Source organism: Zalophus californianus, chromosome 3 (assembly GCF_009762305.2).
Source record: "Zalophus californianus isolate mZalCal1 chromosome 3, mZalCal1.pri.v2, whole genome shotgun sequence".
In the NCBI taxonomy this organism is placed as follows: Eukaryota; Metazoa; Chordata; class Mammalia; order Carnivora; family Otariidae; genus Zalophus; species Zalophus californianus.
Window position 1 is genome coordinate 69,913,184 of NC_045597.1, and position 21,817 is coordinate 69,935,000.

General features: G+C 40.7%; 1 protein-coding gene across 3 annotated transcripts in view; it reads right to left on the bottom strand.

Annotated features, from left to right (window-relative positions):
* FRY (FRY microtubule binding protein) overlaps positions 1 to 17,054 on the bottom strand; it is a 447,087-nt gene extending 430,033 nt beyond the window's left edge. For all 3 annotated transcript variants that reach the window (XM_027589569.2, XM_027589564.2, XM_027589566.2), the window contains exon 1: positions 16,837 to 17,054. The gene's annotated coding sequence lies outside the window, so the exon portion shown is untranslated. The remainder of the gene's footprint in view (positions 1 to 16,836) is intronic.
* Between the last annotated feature and the right edge of the window lie 4,763 nt (positions 17,055 to 21,817).

Sequence of the window (21,817 nt, forward strand, 5' to 3'; positions counted from 1 at the left end):
ACCTGCATCATTATGATGAACTAGAAGCTATTCTTAAACCTAAGTCCATTTTGAGAATAATTAAAACCAGTAAACATCATTGTCCTGAATTAAATGTTGTCAGTCCCACTCTCCTAATCTTTCTAAAACAACAGCATTTTAAAAGTTCTCTTTGTTTTTTTTTTAAGATTTTATTTATTTATTTGAGAGAGAGAGAGAGCACGAGAGGGGGGAGGGTCAGAGGGAGAAGCAGACTCCCTGCTGAGCAGGGAGCCCGATGTGGGACTCGATCCCCGGACTCCAGGATCATGACCTGAGCCGAAGGCAGTCGCTGAACCAACTGAGCCACCCAGGTGCCCCCGTAAAGTGCTCTTTGTAATGTAAGAAAGGAATGGAGCCATCCAGGTAACTGTAGGGAATGGATGTGTATCAAATACTCTGACAGGTATGGAAAGTAACCATGATGATCTATGGAGGAGAAGGTCCATAAAAATCAGAGCAAACTGTCAGAAAGCACAAACATCTGGGGCAACTTAGCTTCATGGACAAATGGTCCCACATACACAGGTTTACAGCCCCAGAAAGTACATGTTCACACAGATGGCCCAAGCCATCCAGAAAAGGGAAAGTTAATTTCAGTACTCTCTGTATCAGAAGACAGAAGTGAGAGTCTTGGTTTAGAGACTCTCAACAAAGCAGGATTAAGTTATCTGAAAACCTAACACGTTTAAAACATGTTCCCCTATAGTGGTTGATGAATGAGGCTTATTGTAACTGTGAAGTAGTAAGTGACAGACTTTACATAAGCCCTCCAAAAAAGATACACCAAGCTACTGCTGATGCCAAAGGAAGCACTCTATTTGTCAACAGAGGGACCCATTTGGCACTTAAGCAGTAAGGCTTCAGAATCAGCTATAGGATAATGAGATTAACTTCAGTCTGCCATCACCTTCTGCTATGGTTGGTTAAACCTCAATGAAGATCTTTCAGTAAAGCATATCCTCTTACCTAATGGATGCTCAAGTAAAATAGAGACGACCTTGCAAAGTTTGGCAAATAAATAAATCCATTCACAAAAATCCAGAAACTGCACTCAAGTTCATAGATAAAACTCATGAGCAGACCTGATAGTTCAAAGGGTCAGCAGAAGGGAATTCAGCCAATTAGTGCAAAATAAAGGTTAGTTTGAATCTCCATTTTAAAATAAGGTTGAGCATTCTCCACAATACTGATGATAATACCAATATTAAGATATTAGTAGAAAACTTCCAAAAATAAATTCACATTTTTAGTGCCAATTGATCACTAATAGTGTGTGGCACAAAAAAGGACAGTCTTCAAGCTCTCAAAAACCTAACTGCATCTGAACCAGGACTTGGTTATGACTTGATTTCATTTTTATTTATGTTATTTCAGATGTTATTTTATTTATGTTAGTCATTTTTAAAAGGGGATTCTGTTTAATTTATGTGTGTTTTTCAAGCACCCATTCTTTCCACTGACCAGTATCATTACTCTTGAGGAACTTATATTCTGAGTGGAAAACAAAATGAGTATCATTAATTCTTACTACACTTATGATTCCAAAGCTCATATATTTTTAAAAGTACTGTGTTAGTAGGCCGTATTTTAGAATTTAGGATTCTGAAGGTATATTTAGACCTTTAGCTGTTTAGGGCCATAAACAAAGCTGTGGGAATTTATGCCCACTTGAATCCAAATAGTAAAGGCCCATTCACAGAACCCATTCACTGAGATGGCAGCCCAGTTTGCCCGCTCAGCTACACCATCCATCATCTTCCGCAGCTGTCAGACCACACTGGCAGTGGATGGTATCACCCTCCATACTGCTCAACCTCACAGAATGGGCCTCCCCTCCGATTCTGTAATATCTTGGATTAACTGGTTAGTTTGCTCAGGAAGGTAAGGGTTCAGGTTTAAAAGTGAAGCGCCCCTTTCCCCGGCCATAGATGATGAACCTGGGTGGTTTAGAACATCTCAAACTTCTTTCAGGACAAACTGAATAAAACTTACAGTTAGCAAAGAAGAGACTATTACACACAGGGGAGAAAAACTAGAATTGTCATTCTTAACCACTTTCTGGCCATGGATTCCTGTAAGAACCTGATCAAAGAAAGCTATAGATTCTCTTCCAAAAAAAGGAAAGAAAAACAAAGAGAAGACACATGTTGCCCGTGTTTCACACAAATTTCAAGGGAGAAATCACTGATGTTCTGAATCTCATCCAGGATACAAATGAAGTCAATAGTGCCTCTGCCATTTTCCTCAGGTCCCTTGTTAACATTGAACTGGTTCTTGTTGCCTAATCCAGGGTCCAGCTGGCATTAGCCCTTGGCTGGGCCAGTGGGCCTGGGGTGCCGTGTCAGGCAGGAGATGCGAAGAGGAGCGTGCAGACTCTGGGCTCCTCCTGTCTGTCTCCTAATCAACAGTCCTCACACCCGGTCCAGAGGCTGTGATAGCTTTGACTGTCTTCTACTCAATGGGGATAATTCACACACAATTTCTATTCAACACTTCCAGTATTTCTTTCCAGTGCTAAGGACATGATCCAAGAAGAAATCAAGTTCTACTTGATTCTCCTGAATTAAGTTTCAGGAAAAATACAATTAAAAGTACATACTATAATATGTTTGTGTCCAATTGACATTTCTGATAAATGCCTCAACTGTTTAACAAACACTGAGAAGAAACTGAAAACACCCAAAAGGCACTCATCCAATTTGCACTAGCCTGTAAGTGCTGGCAAACATCAGTGTCTGGGAAGGCTTTTAATGTTATTGATAGCTTATTCAAATAGGCTGGAGTGGTCCCACTGGGCCTGAATCACTACTACTGCTAAGGAATAAGCCACTTATAAAGCAAAGATGGGGAGAATATGCTCAGAGGTAAATGTTCTGCAATGTCTAAATCAAAATGGCCCTTCTCAGCATCTATGACGTAACCAGATGGCAGTAACCCTTTCTTCCAGTTGTACAACCCAACTAGCTCTAAGAATGCCCTGAAAGCCAAATGCCCGATGACTTCCTTTAAGAAAGAAAATCTTGTAAATAGGTAGTGTGCTGTTTCAGGAGACTTTAACAGCTGTGATGGTCACAGGAAATACATGGTCTTAAAGTTTGTTCTTTTAGATACATCACATGTCCTTGTTGAGGACAATAACGTCAGGGAATTAGAAAAAGACATTGTACAAAAGGAAGAAAAGGACAAAAGAGAAATGGAAATGCGGAAAGAAGACTTTAAGTTGGAGGGGAGAGGGCTAAAGAAGTAAGGCAGGTGCCCCATGCTGGTCAGGGAGGAAAGGGTGCTCGCAGGCATGGAGCCATGCTTGGCTGCTGGTGATTGCAAAGTTCAGGGGCCCTTGGTGGAGAAGGTAAAAGAACACAAATATATGAGGTTACAGAATGGTGGCTCTGATTCATTTTTTAAAAATGTGTTTGTATTTTACATATATGTATACACACACACACACACACACACACACACACATATCCATATATATGTTTGTATTTCGCAGAAGAGTGGAAGTAAGAGGGCAGACTGAGGAAAGGGGAGCTTAAGTTAGTATTTTTTTTAAAAAATAAAAGAACATCAATGACTTGGAACTTGTTTGAAGAGCTTTGATGGGCTTTTGGAAAACCCAGATAGAAAAAAGCAATTTAGGGGCACCTGGGTGGCTCAGTGGTTACGCGTCTGCCTTCGGCTCAGGTCATGATCCCAGGGTCCTGGGATCGAGCCCCACATTGGGCTCCCTGCTCGGTGGGAAGCCTGCTTCTCCCTCTCCCACTCCCCCGCTTGTGTTCCCTCTCTCACTGTGTGTCTCTCTCTCTGTGTCAAAATAAATAAATAAAATCTTTAAAAAAAAAAAAAGAAAGAAAAAAGCAATTTATATGCTTGTGAGCAAAATATCTGGATAAAGAGCCAAGAAGGGACAGTAAGTGCCTGATTCTACTAGTACAAAACACCTTGCTTAGTGCTTTTCACAGTGAAGACACTGACAGTTTTGAAGACAGATACACTCAAACTGTGGAGCATAAAGACAGGCTGGGTTCTGCTTGTCTCTCTGGCAACCAAATTTTGGCTAACTCATTGCTCATTAGGCTTTGAATCAGGGGCTAATCAGGAAAAATAAAAGGAGGAGAAACTCAAATCAGTCCATTTGTGAGCAGCTCTGGCTGAAAGATGGATGGGGAGGAGATTTAAACTATCATGAAGTTTGGTTATTATCTGTGGGTTTCAATTATCGTTGGCATCTCGGCTCCCAGGAGAAGCAGTAATTGAGAGCCAGCTGTAGAAATTAAAATCATAAGATAGGGAGGGTGTCAGTATTCTGAATGGCAGCTTTTGATCGGCAGATGGGCTTGGTTTTGAGAGGCCAGTTGGCAGGGTTGTGTGTCTCCTGACATTCATCTGTCAGAGGATGCAAAGCAGAAAAACCTCATTTGCACTTCCATGTCAGAATCACCAGGATGACTCTGATACCCCTCCTTAGATGATGAAAATAATGAGAAGCTCATGATAACAAGAGTACTAATACCAGGCAGAGGTAGGAATCCAGATGTAGAGTTCTCACTTTGCAAGTGAAAACAAGCTTGGGCTACTCTAAAACTCCTCAAGATTGGGGTATGTCTTGTGTAGAGATGGACATAGTCCCCAGTCTTGGGGCTAAGTGGAAGCTCTTCTAGTGTCTCAAAACACAAGGACCGAGGTCTGATAACTTTCAGGTTGTCTAAAAAGCTATGTAATGATTTACTATCACGGAAAGACATTTGGGATAAATTGTATTAGCCGACAAAAGCAACTTACAAAACTGTATATTAAATGATTCCATTTTTTGTGTATAATATGTGTAAAAAAAAGAAATATGGGAGGGAACATGCAAAATGCAAACAGTGATTGCACTTGGAAGGTGGGATTATGGGTGGCTTTTATTTTCTTCTATTTAACTAAATTTTTAAATTTTTCAACATTGAACACATTAGTTGCATAATAAAAATATTTTAATAACGTATTAATATTAAAATATATTTTAATGTATCTTAAGTACATTAAAATATTTTTTAAATGTATTAATCAGGGGTTAGATAGCCAAGGTGTTGAACCTGTGAAAATAAAAAAGCAATTTCATAACTTATTTCTAAAAACTCCTAAGTGGATGCCCCAGGATCTCTTTAAGGAAAAGCCAGGAGGAATGCAATGTGGATTTCACTCACTACAATATATTTACGAGAATGCTTAAGATCTGCTAACTACTTACAAACACATGGAATCTGTAATTAAATGCACTCTATTTAGTCATTGCTTCAAGAGTAAACTTAGGGTTGCCAATGGTTTTCTTCTTACTTGAGAAGATAAAACATCCAGGACTTAAAAAATAGCAAATGAAGGTAAGAGTTCTCCAATTCTTGGCATCAGAGTGTTGAGTGGAAACCTCTCCTGTTCTGCTTTTGGTGGATTTAATTCCACTGTTCTGCTGAGTGGGTACAGAGAATTCCTGCAAAGAATAAGGCCAATCTGTGCCCCCACTTTAAAGTGTTTGTTTCCACTTCTGCTGCTTTCTAGTCATCTAGACACTCTATGTAAGGCAGAAAAGATAGATCCTGGAGGAGAAGAGACGTTCTAGACTGGACTATGGGTGCCAGAAGGATGTGCCTATAGAATGGTTGATAGAATGGTTGCCATAGCAATGGAAATGACTGGGCTAAATTTGAGAGACAAAAATAGCTAGGATTTTCACTAGACTGTCACATTGCAGTCCTTTCCAAAAGCAACAAAAGTAGCAATAACAATAGGCAACTACTCTGTACTAGGCCATTAGTGCACTAGATATTTTATATATATTTTCTTGCAAACTCATAACAAAGTTGCCCAGTAGAAATCAGTGGTCCCATTTTAGAGACAAGAAAGCCAAGACTGACAGATGGTAAGCATACACCCTGGGAGTATTATGTAGGTGTATGATTCTGGGGTCAGACACTCTGAGTTCTTCTCTCAACTTCTTCACTTGCTATCACGGTGACACTGGGCAAAATATCTAGCCTCTTCATTCTTCAGTTTCCTAACCTGTAAAATAAAGATAATAACTGGGTCTATTACACAAAGGGGGATTGCTGTGGAGGTGAAATGGGGTAAGGAGACACTGCAACGCCTTTGGCGTGGTACTGACCACACAGTATTCAACATGTTCACTTCTCATTCTGTGGATGAGGGGATGGCAAGTCCAGAGCAGTCTGAATGAAAGCTCTCCCCATTCCGAAAACATAGCCAAGATAAAGTAGCCACTGTTCAAGAGACTTCCAACCTTTATTCTGATCATTTTCATAGTCAAGAAAATTATTTTCCATTCCCATGCAATACTCACAGAGTTTCTACCAGCAGTTTCTATAGAAATAAGAAAAACTGCTGAAGTGAATATTTTGTGAGGATTGAGACCAAATTTCAAAACTTTAAGTACTGTTTTGGATAAATGAGATCAAATTTCAAAATCTTCAGTGCTGTTTCAGATAAGTGTGCTTTTAAGAGATAGAACTACAGTGGAGACACTGTCTAATGTGCTGTTAGAGTCTGTAAGTGTTCACACTGAAGTCTTCTGTTGGATTTGTTTCTACTGTTTGGAAAAACATCTAAGTAAGAGAAGAAAATCCTTATACGTAATTCTGTCTTAAGTGGTTTCTGAATAAAATCCCTATGATCTAACTTCTTTAGTGGTGGTTCAAGGATTATTATTTTTTTTTGTTTTACTAGTTCAACAAATGAAAATGAAGTCAGTAGACACAGACTTCCAAATTTCCAAATCACTTTTGATTTTTGTCAAAGCACAAACTACACCTTTAAGCGGTAGCAATTAATCTGTTTGTTTTATGCCCTGGACATTATCATGTGATGATCTAACATTTGTATTTCAGTGTCCAAAATGTTTGCTCATTTCCCTCAACCCCATGCACCAGAATCTGAGTAGTCATGCCACATATCCCATATTCATGTAAACTTGTTACATATTTATTTTTTTAAGTTTATTTTTATTTATTTATTTAAGTAATATCGACCCCCAACGTGGGGCTTGACCTGGAGATCAAGTCACATGCTCTTCCGACTGAGCCAGCTTTACATATTTTAGATAAGTTGCCGTGCTCTTTCTCATTCTGTCATTTTACCTTTTAGAACTTTTTATTATATTTCCTTATTTAAATGTTTTTCAGTTTTCCATATTCCAAAGCATCTGTCTTTGTAAGATGACTTGAACATCTTCATGGCCTTAAGCCCTGGGATAAATACATTACTTTTCTTGTTTCCCCTCCCTTCCTTCCTCCTTCCCTCTTTCCTTTCCTTCCTTCCCTCCCTTCCTTTCCTTTTCTTTTGTATTAAGACTGCATTTTTTAGAGCAGTTTTAAGTTCACAGCAAAACTGAGGGAAAGGTAAGAGATTTTGCATATAGCCCTGTCCCCACACATGTATAGGCTCCCCCATTATCAACATCCCCCATCAGAGTGGTGCATTTGTTACAACTGATGAACCAATATGGACACATCATAATCACCCAAAGTCTACAGTTTACATTATGGTTCACTCTTGACTGTATGTTCTGTGGGTCTGGACAAATACTTAATGACAAGTATCCATCATATGCATATCGTATTTCTTTTTTTTTTTTCCTACAACATTTTGTGCTATGGCTTATCTGAAATTTATTACAACACAGGTTTCCTCTGCTATCCAAAAGTTTGCTTTACATCACTTAGCTTTTACAAAAGGCCTACATCAGTACTTGTTTTCACCAACCAAAAGAAATCTGAAGAAGATTTTTACTTTTACAAAATGGTAATTGCTTTTTCTCTTTACACCCTCTTGGCTTACAAAAAGTTTCACAGGAACACTCTAATTTCGATAGCAGGGGAAACCTGTATTTGGTTATGACCAAAATATGTTTATTCTTTTTCTACTGTTTTCTCTTCTTCAAACTGTTATTCTATTGTTCTAGCATGCTCCATTAAGCAATTGACCTTTTCGTCAAAGTGGTATTACTTGTTTGTGTCTTACATTAATTCCCTAGGTAATCTAAATAAAAGTCTGGAATTTCTACACGTTTTTTGTCGTCTAGTTTTCAATCCAATATCATAGAATTTTAATAATGGTCATTTGTAATAGGTTTTTGTTGTTATTGCCCTTTTTTTTTTTTTTGAGAGGGAATGGGGAGGGGCAGAGAGAGAGGGAGAGAGAGAATCTTAAGCAGGCTCCACACCCAGCGTGGAGCCTGACACAGGGCTTGATCTCAATACCCTGAGATCAGGACTTGAGCAATTTCAGCTTGGATGCTTAACCAAATGAGCTACCGAGGTGCCCCCCATTTGTAATAGATTTCTTAATTTGTTAAGCCAAACTCATCTTCATGACTTCTATTTGTTAAAATTTCACTTTTCATGTTTTTGATACTTCATTATTGATGATTTAACTATCAAATTGTAAAGTATTATGTGAGATTTTTATTTCATAATTAATAAGAATCTTTGAGCCAAAGGGTAGGAATTCCTGTGTCAACTAAACATTTTAAATCAGCAAATATTTATTAAGCGCCTATCATTTATAGCTACTTTTCTAGGCTCTAGGGCTGACAAGATAAGCAAGAATATGCCTCTTTCCACTCCACCCCCAAAAGAGTGCAATTCAAGTTCATAAAGGTTAAAGCTAAAATAGAATGCAAATACATAGAATAGCTCCAGGAAGGCTGCCCCTCTCACCTCACCTTCCCATTATGGGGTCTCACTTAATATGCATCAACACAAAGAAAGGGCTCCAGGAAGCAAAGGACTCATGAGTATCACTAATGTTGAAAGCAACATGCAGCACTTGTGTAGATGTAATTGTTCATCACGGTTTTTTTGATGATTTAAGGTTTCTGTGCATTATCTCATTTGACTGAATACTCCATTTTCACATGGGCCTAAACTGTGTATGAAATCAGAGTTCAAAAGGACATAAAAGCCTAGATTTCCAAAACATGTATTAGGTTAAAAGACATTTCTTCACTGGTATGGATAAACCCAAAGAGTGTCCTGACCAACGTCAAATCTAGGTCAGCAACATAAACCAGACAGAAAATCTTTCATTGTCCAATTTAGGCTAATATTGCTACTTTAATTAAAGAGTTATGATGTCAGTTTGGAAACACAATGGGGGAGCAGCTGTGCTCCAGGAAAAACATCCCTACAATTTCCATCAACACAGATAAGCTCTTACACAATGCTACGGAGATGAGTGTAAATCCACAAATGGAAAGAACTATAAGCAGAAGGCAGTCTCAGAGTTTTCACTGAAGAAATTACCCTTCTAATAGTATTAGATGGAGCTCCCGCTTATGTTTTCATTATTATTTCTTAACATGCATGGTCAAGATTCTAAGGAAAAGTCACTGGACTTTAAAGACCTTACAATTATTAACCAACCACATAAGGAGAAATCATGAGGTTGACCATGGCAACAACTCATCTAATTTACTTAGCTGTGAGCCCTAACACTTCTGCCCTCCTGCACTCCTGCCATTCATCATATAAAGCAATGTCTTGAATATGGAAACAACTCAAGTGTCCATTGAGGTGAATGGATAAAGAAGATGTGATTGATGTATGTGTGTTTGTGTGTGTATACACTTCAGCCATAAGAAGGAATGAGATCTTTCCATCTACTACAACATGAATGGGCCTTGAGGGCATTATGCTAAATGAAATAAGTCAGAGAAAGACAAATACCATATGATTTCAATTATTTGTGAAATCTAAAAAAAACCAATCAGACAAAAAAGCAGAAACAGACCCATAAATACAGAGAACAAACTAACGGTTGCCAGAGGAAAGGGGAGCAGGAAGATGAGCAAAATGGGTGAAGGGGAGGGGGCGGTACAAGCTTCCAGTTGTGGAAGGAATAAATCACAGGGATGAAAGTTACAGCACAGGGAATATAATGTATTGTAATAGTGTTATATGGTGACAGATGGTAGGTACATTGTGGTAAGCATGGCATAATGTATAGACTTGTCAGACTTACCTAAAACTAATGTAACATGTGTGTCAACTATACTTCAGTAACATTTTTTTTAAAAAGTAATGGCTTGAGTCTAACCCCACATCCATCCCACTCATCGCCACCCTCCATCAGCATCTGGAAAGTACAGGTATATTTTAACCATTCTGTGCCTAGACCTGTCACTACACCAATAGTATGTTTTAAGATTTTATTTATTTATGACAGAGAGAGAGACAGCGAGAGAGGGAACACAAGCAGGGGGAGTGGAAGAGGGAGAAGCCGGCTTCCCGCTGAGCAGAGAGCCCGATGTGGGGCTGGATCCCAGGACCCTGGGATCATGACCTGAGCCGAAGGCAAGACGCTTAACAACTGGGCCACCCAGGCGCCCCTGTTTGATACTATTTTGAGTAACTCACATTTAGAAGTGTACTCCCGAGCACATCTACAATACACAATTCACTTTGCAACTCCAATTTTACTCAGAAACAACCTTTCTATATAGTTGCCTGCAATTTTCACGTTTCCTGACTTTTACTGATATTCCAAATGCACAGTGACTAAGGAATTACCCCAAACATATAATTACCTTATAGATTTTAAGATCTTAGATTTAAAGGTGTATTTGCTTAAGAGTTCATTTATGTTTTTAACAACTTAACAGTTTTGCCTCCTCTTCATCCTGGGTGGTTCATCTTTCATCTGGGGATCCTTTACATAGTGTGGTTCCTCATTTTTTTTTCTTTTTCTCAAGATGAACATTGCACACCTGACTGCAATATGCAGTAAAGGCTGACTGTGAGTGTGGCTGGACCATCTGGTACCACAACTCAGATGTAATTAATGTTTACTGGGTGAGTACCATGTGTCAGATCCGGAGCGAGGCATTTCTGCACATTTGGCTGAATGCTCCATGTGTACATGGGGCTAATTCATTACTGGACTATTTTAAAAATCCCCATATATTAACCATGTCTTTTATTTCCTGTATTCTGATGTTTTGACATCTTGGGCTCTTGATGATCCTGCAGGCACTACCTCTCACAGGGTGAGCTAATTCTTAGAGATAAATAATTTGCCTTCCAGTGTGCCTTTCATAAGCAAACCAATCAATCCAGAGCCCATCCTCCCCACCCTCACACTCAGCGCTCCTGTCCACGTGCCCTAATCACCCCAGGGTCAGATACCAGACAACTAGGGACAGCCTCTATGCCCCAGAGCACTCTGAAACTAGCCCTAAACCTGGCTTGCCCTGCCTCTCCTGCGTCTCTTGCCCACATTCACTCCTTACTCCCTCCACCTCCATGTGGCCCTGCGTGACTTATGTGCCTCCTGTTTCTAGGAATCTGTGAGCACAATAAATTCCTTCCTTTATGACAGTCATTTCCATGTCTGTATGTCTTACCATACGTGATTAAACACATCCCACATAATCATAGAATTGGCAGCTAACATTATTCTGTTTTTCTTTCGTCCCACCCTGTGTGTTCAGTAAAAACAAGTTTTAAATTTTTGTCTCTGAGGAGCTTGGGCAGCTCAGGTGGTTAAGCATCTGACTCTTGAGTTCGACTCACATCGTAATCTCAGGGTCATGAGTTCAAGCCTTGGGTTGGCTCCATGCTCAGTGTGGAGTCTGCTTGAAATTTTCTCTCTCCCTCTGCCCCTCCCCCACTCACGTGAAAGTGTGTGCAAGCTCTCTAAATAAATAAGTAAATAAATAAATAAAATCTTTATTTTTGTCATTTGTCATCTGTCTGGCCCATGTTAACAATACTTAATAAAAGTGATTATACATACGTTCCTTTAGTATACAGCCCAAAAAACTGAATTAGTAATTATTTTCTGTTATGTGAAAGAGACAGCTCTGATCTATCTGCCAGGTCTCTTCACAGCACACGCCGCTTTGCCTGTGCACGGGGAGAGACACACGCCATTTATTCTTCCCTAAGCAAGCTGACTGAATGTATATTAGAAGCCCACAAGTGACCTTAGTTGGTTACATATGTGTTTCGGAGGTCCCATGTTTCACCTAACTGGAATTGGGGCGTATCTTTGCGGGTCTGGCTATCACATTCATTGACTGTGGGGTTATTTGGGCAATGCCAATTATTCACTTTGGATCCTCAGGACTGCTTCATAGCTTGCTGCTAAGCTAAGCTTCCCTGCCATTCCTTCTGTCACATCTTCATATAGCTTCCTGTTTGGCCTCGAAGTACATTCTGCTCGACTAGGAAGCAATAAGGAAGCAGAAGCACTGACAGACGGAGGTCTGTATTGTCTATCAAGCCTTTCCTCCTTCCTTTTCATCTTTTTCTTTGTCAAAATGTCAAGATGGCCTTTTTGGGGGGTTAAAAAGTAGACTGTAAGGCAAGGCCTTAAAGTGTGTGCATGTATATAAATATATATATTCTTTCAGATATGCACATCCAGACAAGATCACCGGCACTGAATTTCTGTTTCAGAAGAGCCTACTGAAGGAAAAGCATGTGCCTATTAATTCTGATTACTGTCAAATATCCAATAGGACAAGTACATGAAATTGAATTAAGCACAAAATTCAAGCAATTTATGATTTGGGATCATATGAAAGAATCAAAGTATTAAGTTGTTATAAATTCTTTCAGTGGTCAAAGATTAATGAAAGCTACAATGGAGTTTCTTCTATCCTGAACTAGTTTTTGTAATGGCATGGAATATTTTGAATAGGGGTCTGTAAATAAAATCAAGGACAATGCTGGCCTATACCCTTTTTCTATGTCTGGCATTTCTGTCAATGTAACAATTTTAAGAATACATTTTCTAACCAGCAGGAGAGTAGTGAACTACTTGACGTGTCTCCATGACTTCCATGGGAGGATATTCATTCACTCGTTCTACAGATACTTATTTATTGAGCAGATTAACTATGTGTCATGGACAATCCCTAAGTGGCTAGCATATAGTAAAGAACAAGATGGAAAAAGTTCTTCCCCCCCTGGAGCTTGGTCTAACAAAATGAGTGACTGTATGAATGAATGAATCAACAGGGTTGATGAAATGAAGTAGGCACAGTTTAGCATATTTCATCGATATGGTTCATTTTTTTCCCCACATTTTAACATCTCTGAAATCAGGATGTGTCTTAATATTGATGGTATCTTAAAACTGCTGATAACTTGGCTGTTGTCACAGCACCATTGTCATTTCTCTGCACATGCATAAATTTGGTCACAGCTATTCATTTCGTTATCACTTCTAAATTATGGGCATTGTTGGCATTGCATGTGTTCTGTTTAATTGCCATTTAAATGGTGTTCAAAAAGATTCCACTATGATTTGGCACTGAAAGAAGATGTTCCTGTGTATGCACCACGGCACAGAAATAGAGCAGTGGGGCATAAATGTTATATTACTAAGGGAAACATTTGTCTTTGTTTGGCATTCCCATATTACCTTGCAAAGCAAGATCCAAATGCTTTACCAGATTGAAAAAAGAAAGACACAGAAGCGGAATCTGTTACAGTGTGTTACTGAGATATATGCAAACCCATTGCCTATCACACTTTGCTTAGGGAAGCAACACTAACGAAGGAATGAGCGGGAAAAAGTACCAAAACCTACGGAAGAGATGGAGGCTTGAAAGCAATGAGAGAGCAGTGTGACTGATTCACAGTGTCATGGAAGACGACTGTTAAGGTGGCATGCATGTAATAACTGGCAGTATTTTGTCTTCTTGTGTAACATAAAAATGTTATTTCTTATAACTCATGCCATTTTAGATTTGATGAAATATGGAAATAAAAATGGATAGCTAGTTAATGAGAAGTGTTACAAATAGAATAGAATAGAGTAGAAGTTTGTTGATACTGGACAGTTTTAAGTTAATGAGGTATCTGCACAAACCCAACTTTAGGCAAACTGTGCAGTATCAATTTGGTATAGATTTGTAGATCACTAGTCATTTTAAAGAAGTCTACATCACTCCTTTTCCCCAACAATGTTTTTGGTACATTTCCCATTCTCCTCCAAGAGTGTGACAATGAGCAAACCTCATGTTCTACTTTCCCAACTTTAATTAGCGCTGCTACAGTTTTTGGCGGTTTAGAGAATTTAAAGGGGAGGTGCTAGGGCTGTATTCTAAACTCAAACCTTCCGACTGCTGCAGGGGAAGGAGTGAAATAATTAGACAGGAGGGTCCATTTGAAATCCCAAAGCATGCATACGGGACTTTGAGGTTCTTAGCACTAGAGTAACATGAGCAAAATGCCAACTACACGGATATGTTTCCAAGCAGCATATGGCCTCAGCTCAAAAATGCATCTATTTCTCTTTAGGCTTGGTACTTCAAATCATTTTGGAACCAGAGAGAGTTGAAAACTATACCAAGGGAGAGAACACACACACACCCCCCTAGGGAGGAGAAATGATAAAACAATGGCTGTCAATTATAACACACACAATTTTTTAGACACAGCTTCAAAACTTACTGTTTCACAACTGTGACATCAGTTTTTGATATCATTCAGCCAGTGACAACTGTGTTAGTGTAAAAATGAGTAGGTGTGTGGCCACACCCATCGCTAAGATAACAGGTAAATAGGTTTCTATGCGGTAAACATACCTTCAGCAGCGTTGACAACGGGCTACTCCATTATACGTGGCATTTCACACCATGGAGAAGGCCTGCTTCCTGCTCCTGGGGCCTATGTTAATTTCCTTTCTGGTCATTAGTGGAGAATCCAGGAATTCCCTGGTCTAATACCACTGTCCCCAGCAACCTTGATTCAGTTTTTCCTTTTAAGTAGGCTGGCCTGTGTCAGGAATTCTCTGACAGTTGGTACAGGAAGATGAATGTGCCAGTGTGAACACTGCAGGGGATGTGTTGCTGCCAACTGGTGGTGTGTACTTATATGTGCAGAGCTAAAACAGACTTGGATGACTGAGAGAGTAGAGATTGCTCCTTAAGTGGCAGTGAGGGAAACACTTGGTTACCTGTCTTCCAGAACCAACTTCTCTGAAAGGACAAGAAGTTTATATGTCTGGAGATTTCCATCTGATTTACATGCTGGGGACTGGGGTTAGGGGGAATCTGGAGAGTTCCTGAGGTTGCCCTTTGGTGAGGGGAATACTTGTTGGGCACAGGCATACAGTGTTAGGTTTCCAGAGGGAGAAATAGTCTATAAAACTGTTTGAATCCAGGAGGCCAGGAGATATAGTATTTGCCATATTTTGACTTCCCACTACATTATAATATGGGAACTCTCTCTCAAGAGAGGCTGGGAGATAGCGTAGGGTAGTGGTAAAGAGCATGGGCAGCGAATCAAACAGATCCAGGTTCAAATCCCACCTCTATCACTTACCTGATATATAATCTTGGAAAATTACATAATCTCTTTTGTCTCTGAAACAGGGTGAGTAATAATATCTCATCAGGTCGAGTATGAGATTTAAAGTCACAATTTATGTAAAAACTTAGTGATATATCTGGCATATAGTATGTGCTCAATATTTGGACACTGTTGTGTCACCACTAAGGGAGTTGCCTTCTCTTTATGGTGTAAATGATCTTAGAGAAGTTATGTTTCGTGGTGTGGAGGTAACTCTTATGGATCAGAACAGGATGTCCATGTCCTTGGCTAAGGGTGTCTCCAGAGCACAAAAATTGGTATTATGAAATTGTCTTACGGTATGAGTATGTCTTGTTTAGAAATGAATAAAGTAAACTTGATAATCCACGTATATGATCAGAAAGGTTGATTAGAATTAAACAGAATCTACATATATTTGTTGAAATCTGCTAATTTCAAGTCCACGGGATATCGACATGTTACCACCTCTACTCTGAGCCATTTTACCATAGGCCTGTTCCCACAATCTTGTGTAAAACTCAGTTCTAACTCTAATCATTTCTTTGCATTGGAGGAAGTTTTGTAAAGCAAATAATCCCCACCTAACCCACCTTATTTTGAAGGTTAGAACTTTCTCCTATCTTCAAGTGGGTACACATGTTCTGTATTCTTTGTTCCCACCTCCCATCCTAAGAGCAGGGCTATAACTTCTCCTCCCTTTCCTGTGCTCCACAGCACCCGCCCAGCACTCAAGGAAAGTTGATTGGAAGCATATGGCAATAAGAAAGTATTCAAGATTTGACAGAAGTAATCATTGGCACCTTGGACACATTGGTGTTTGGGGATCTTTAATTAGAAGGCCGACTTAAATTTTTGAAGCTCTTAGAGCATAGATATTGGTGGCGCCCCGTTCTAGGGGGAGAGAACGTGGGGGATACTGACTACCTGCTGCACTCTTTTCAAGCCAAAGCCATAAGGTAGGGGCTCTGGATGCCCTGTATCCGAAAGCCCCTCCCTAAGGGGGATTCCCACAGAGAAATTTCCTCAAGAAAGGGCCTGTGTCAGGAATGCTGCTTGGGTCAGAAAAGTGGCATGGGTTCCTGCATGCCCATATTCAGAACACAGACGTCCTCAACAGGGTGCTCTGACTCTCTTTAAAGGTGCGGGCCTCAGGGACCCCCGAGTCTGTCTCCTCAAGTCTCAGCATCAAACTTTCTCCTGGAACAAAACCTCTTTCAAACCACATGGAGACAGGAGGAGGATGGAGGATGGGGATGCAGCCAGCTGCTGCCCGGAGACAGCCTTCCTCCCCCCACCCCGCTTCCCTCTGCCCCCACCCTCTTCCTCACGGGGAAAGCGGCCCAGACAGCGCAGCCCCGCCCAGCCCCACCCACCCCGCTCCCAGCCCACCACCCGGTCTGGGGAGCCTAGAGCTTCACAAAAGCCACTTGCCGGGCGCTGCGGTGCCCCGGACGAGGGGGAGAGCGGGGCTGGGTACCTTTAGGAAGAGGCCAGGACACCGGCGCCCGAGGAGACCCACAGCATCGCCCGCACGCCTCCGCCGCCGCTGCGAGGGGCTACTTCGCTGAGCCGAGAGCCGGATCCAGCGGAGATCGGGTGCCACCACCGCCGCCGCCGCCTGTGCAGCTCGCGCTGCCTGAGCTGCGCTCCACTCGCTGAGCCCCGACTCTGCTGCCCGGCGACCGCCACTGTCAAGCGGAGCCCCGCCCCCTGCGCGCCCGGCGAGCCGCGGGCCCCCGGGACGCGCCGCCGCCAGGATTGGCTGCGGAAGTCGCTGGCTCCGCCCCCGCGCGCCGCGCCCCTCCCGCGCTGGTGGCGCGCGCCGCGGCCGGCTCTCTCCAGGGGCTCCGCGGGAGGGTGGGGTCCCGGGCTGGGCGAGGCTTCCTGCGGGTACGGCGCGCGCTGAGCCTCCGCTCCTGGGCTCTGCAGTTTCTCTCTCCTCGGCCAGCCCAGAAATCACTAAACGGCCAAGAAGAAAAAGAGGAAACATCTTCTGTAGGGCCCTTCGCGGGGAGGGCAGCGGGCTGCCGCAGTTCTGGTGTGAAATCTTAATGATAGAAAGACATTTATTAATAAGAAAGCCCAGGAAGGGCTACCTAGGGTGGAGTATTGGATTATAGCCAGTGGGTTTCTTTTGTTTTTTGTTTTTGCTGGTTTATTTTTTAACCTGAAGGCGCCCTCACACACCGTCTAAACTTCTTCATCTTACGAAGAAAAGAAATCCAGTTCAACAACTTGTCCAAGGTCACAGAGCAAGGAGACTGATTCTCTACCTGAATACCAAATCAAAGCTGCCTCGGGTTTTATTTCTTTTCAGTCATGCGGAGGGATGCATTCTAATATTTGATGCTATGTATATTGTGTAACAAGAAATTAATTAAAAATCCGTGGAGACAGAAAAGTAGGTTGGGGGTTGCTAGAAGGTTGGGGGGGTGATGAGGAATGACTGCTAATGGGGAAGATTATTTTTTTTAGGTAATGAAAATGTGCGTCACCACTATCAAATCGCATAACTGAGTATACTAGAAAGCACTGATTTGTACAACTTTCTGATACGAATCTGAATTGTATCTCAATAAAGCTGTTACAAAATATATCGAGAGTAATAGTGCTTTGGGTTAACCCACATAAACACATAGTTGGAGTATGTCGCAGTTCTGTTCTTTTTGGGCAAAAATTATAGTTTATATACGTGCATTCATTCATTCATTCACTCAATAAACCATGTACATCTTTACTAGGTAGTCTGCCAGGGGTACAAAGATTAATAATGCATGATCTCTGTCTTTAGGGAGTTCCCAGCCTATTGAGGGGGCAGTCATTATAGTACAATAAAGTAAATGTTACTCCAGGGAGGTAACCAAAGTGCCAGATTTAGGATACTAAGACCAACAGAAGGACCTTTGCACAGTCATGGAGGGGCTGGAGTACATGTTGTATTTTAGCAATGCTAGGTGTGAAAGGTGTGACAGAAAGTGAAGCTGGACTGTTATTCACAGGACAAAGTTTCACTGTGGATTAGAGCTCAGTTCAAGAGGGACAGCCTAATTAAAAAGTGAAAATTGAGTTCCTCTTTGTCTTTTCCTATTGCTGGTATAGTGTGTGATTTTGGTGAATGGTCTTGATATAAACCTAGTTTCATTGCCTTATCATAGGGAGCAATAGTATCATCAACCGATCTTCACTTATACCTTTATAGTACATAAAGAGCTTTGTGCATGCTTTCCTCTGAAGCTAGAGAAGTTGAGGGGATGCACTCAAGGCCTTACAGCTTCTAAGTGATGGAGCTGGGATGAAACTCCATTTCCAGGCTGAGTCCCACATTCTTTTTTTTTTTTTTAAGACCTTATTTATTTGAGAGAGAGAGAATGAGAGAGAGAGAGCACGAGAGGGAAGAGGGTCAGAGGGAGAAGCAACTCTCTGCTGGGCAAGGAGCCCGATGTGGGACTCGATCCCGGGACTCTAGGATCATGACCTGAGCCGAAGGCAGTCGCTTAACCAACTGAGCCACCCAGGCGCCCCGTGAGTCCCACATTCTTGACATTATCAGCCTTATGAGTTGTGACGCTTCCTGAGAAGTGCAAAGAACTCTTGAGCTAAAAAAGCTTTTTAAGCAGCAGCAAATTAAACCTGTTTTTACACTTGGAGTTGATCTACTTTTTGATTTGGAAGTAGGAGTATTATAGGTCCTAAGGCGAAACAACAAAGAGCATAGCTAACTGATCCCCTTACTCCTCAGTTGAGTCTGTGCAGGAAAATCATGGATTCTGGATTTATAGAAGAGTGGCTTTGCAACTGGAAAAATGGAGGCTACCTATTTGTATTGTCAAGTATACAGCTGTCAGCACACCAACAGTACTTTCCCTTTCCTCCACCTCCCCTTGCATCCCGCATGGGACTGTGAGTCCCTTTTGAAAGCAAGTACCCGGCTTTGTTAATTTTCTTACTCCCCCTCTCCTCTTTTGCATCCTCACCCATCCATCCTTCCCACCGCCTTCCCCATCCTCTTCCCAGCCTCAGAGCCTGGGACCTAGTAGCCCTTCCATGAATGTTTGTTCAGTGTTCAATGTTGTTTTATCAGCAAAAAGGGAATCATTTTTTCCCCACACTAATTGTTTATAGTGCTGACATACATTATGAAATTTGGCTATTAATTGGCCCATATAGCAGTACATTCTAGAGCTTTGGAACATAGTTGCAAGAACATTACAGAATTAATACCTCCCACATTTTAACAAGCTGTGACTTGAACTCTAAATCTAAATGCCTGAAATTTAAGTTAGTTTCAATCTAAGAAAGCACATCATTAATATTTTAATAGTAAATAAGCTAAGTACTTGAGAGCAGAATAATTTTAATATTTATTATAGAATTTTATCTCTCTGAGGAGATCGTTTATTAGTAGTTTTAAAGGTCTTTGAAATCTTTTCTAAGTCTTCCTTGTTTCTTTTCCTTTTTCACTTCCTCCTTTTAGTCTCATTTTAATCTTTCACAGTATTCTGTTATCTAATTAACATTTCAGCATTACAATACTATTTTCTGTTAAATTTCTACCTAAAAATCTAGGGAATCCAAAAGAATGGGGCGAAGGGGTTGCTGATCTCCCAGGAGTCTAAAGCCTGGAGAAAACCAACAAGAAGCCCGTAGCTATTTCTCTTGCAAGAATAGATGTTGTCCCTCCCTGAGGAGTTAATGGTTGGAAAAAATGAGATAATGACAATAAACAAGCTATTTTGTGAATGTTATCAAATATCACCGACACCAGCCAGATAGATCCCTAAATAAATATTCTTTCCTGATAAAAGTAAAAGTTGATGAACATGACAGTTTTCTAAATATATTCAGAAAAAAATAATTTGAGCAAAAGGACTAACGTAATAGTGTCACACATGATAGGCTGCGGGCTGGCCATCAGCAGTCAACCTTACCCCAGAGCCATGGCTTTGCTGCCTTCTCCGTCAGCCTTCCTCCTCTCCAGGTCACATGACAGACTTATTGGGACAGCAGTCGACTGCCCCTTAGGATATTTATGGGACCTGTTTTATGGGTGAAAAGCCAACCAAAGATAGGAGAAAGGGAGGAACAAAAATACTTCCCTGCTTAGCTGTCTGCCAGATCCTGGTGTTTTTAAAAATCAGCTAGCCCTGGGGTTCCTTGCTGTTCTAGGAGCATCAACTTGTGGCAAAATGTCAGGAAAGGAAGGATACCAGCAGATCGTGATTACAAAGTTATGTAACCTGATGAAAAGTAATAATTCTGTAGCTAGTATAAATGGGAAAATTATGAAGGTTTTTTTTTAATCAAACATAATGCTACAACTGCATACTCTAAACAATTAATAGTGGGAAACTATCCCCTAACTCAGGCAAGAACACTTGATTCTGTCTGATTAGGGAAAGCATCATGATGAGGGTGGATTTTTGAATTGACAGGGAAGGATGTATGAGGAACACTAGTCAGAATGAGAGGAGGAGGCATTCTGTGTGGAATGAACAGCACCTGGAAAGTCCCAGGGTGTGCATATGTGTGTGGTTTCAGAAAAGAGCGAGGTGACTTGTGGATGAAATGTGGAGGGGATAGAAGTTTCTGTTTATCTAAACTGTGTATAGTTTCTCTGCCTTTGTGTATTTGCAGATTCCCCACTTCCACCTCCAGGAAAATAGATACATATCTGAGAGAAGAAAAGAAACAGGCTTGAAGTAACTTAGCTGTTACCATAGAGAACAAGAAAATAAAAATTTTCACAGTATGTGAAAGGAAAGTCAAGCATGATATATAATTATTTGGAACAAACCACTAAAAAGACTCTTCAGTAGAATAAAGAAGAATAGTTATCCCAAAGGAAGCTACTGTTTTGACATTTAACTGGAAAGATATCCAAAAATTTAGACTAGGAATATAGCCCTTGCTTTTCTTTTGGAAGACTTCATAGTGATTATTCAGAGAAGCTGATGTTTGTAATTCTAGTTACCTTCAAATGATAGTAAAATAATATAAAACAAAATCTAGTGGGTGCCTATATAAAGGAGACTGGCACTGAAATAATTTCTGTCTTTTTAATAAATGACTTGATGTATTTTCTTAACATAGCTAAACCTCTCTTAGAAATGAATCTTAATAATCCCTTTTTATTTCTTACTTCTTTCTGCTTACTTACTAGACTAGTTGAAATGGTTCCATTTCTTTATTTTTTTTTCTGTCTCCTGGCATGTAAGAATTATATTTCATGGCAGTAGGAGTAGTTTAGAAGGAAATTACCAAGGTGTTAGTTTTTGAAGAATCCTGAGAAATGAAAGTATGTCAGGAAGATGGGAGAAGATCAAATTTAAATGCAATTTTCCTAAACAGAATGAGGTGTGTAGTTTGTGCAAAGAAAGACTGATAAACTTGATCAGGATTCTGAGTGAAGTTCTAGATCAGGTTATTAAAAGTCTAGATATGAGCACCTAATAGAAAGT